The sequence below is a fragment of the Myxine glutinosa genome, chromosome 12 (assembly GCF_964187855.1).
Source record: "Myxine glutinosa chromosome 12, kmMyxGlut1.1, whole genome shotgun sequence".
Lineage (NCBI taxonomy): Eukaryota > Metazoa > Chordata > Myxini > Myxiniformes > Myxinidae > Myxine > Myxine glutinosa.
This window is the reverse complement of record NC_136272.1, coordinates 26,607,815-26,608,724: the sequence shown is the minus strand read 5'-3', so window position 1 is coordinate 26,608,724 and position 910 is coordinate 26,607,815.

Below are 910 nucleotides of genomic sequence, written 5' to 3'. Positions count from 1 at the left end.
AATCCATTCAAGGATGGGTCTGATGTGGGTCACAAACCATTGTTGCTGTTCGTCGGGCACCCAGCGGGATATCGAGTGAACAACACCAACGGTCTGGATTAGCCTATGGAGGTAGGGGTAAATGGGGGGGAATAGAGCGTTTGGTAAAAGCTGAGAGTCTGATGATCATGTCTGACTGCCTACATCCGCCAAATCGTCCTCAATTATTCAGATGCCACCTGTCTGCATTATAAGTACCTATTTTACACCGCACTTACCTGTCTTGCAATTCCCTCATTACGTTTCCCGCTCGCCCTCAGTATTACAATCACGTGTGTGCTTCAGTAGGTAGTGCATTCAAATTTGGTAGGAGTCCAGAGCCCACCTAAAGTTTCCCCCTGACATTTCTGCTTTCACTTACACAGGTGTTACAATGTTACCTAATTGACATGTATAAGGGATAAAGAAAAATCCTTACCAAGTCATGCAGCTCACTTATAATATCCCTCTCTGCATAAGGAACTTGAACCAGGAGGAGGTCATTTGGACCATCAAGCCTGTACTTCATCGACACCACATTAATTCAACCAATTAACAGTTTATCTATTTAAAGTAGCTGGCAGAAGGAATGTGTGGGTGGAGGAATGTGGATGAGAAAAGTGGAGCAGCACAGACATCACAAGGGGGTTTTGTATGCACACGCATACACATACACATATACACACATATACATACATACACACACACAAACACACATACACAAACACACACACACACATATATACATACACACATACATACACACACACATACATACACACACACAAACACACACACACACACATATACATACACACATACATACACACACACATACATACACACACACACACACACACACATAGCTATTATATATAATAAACACTGTGTG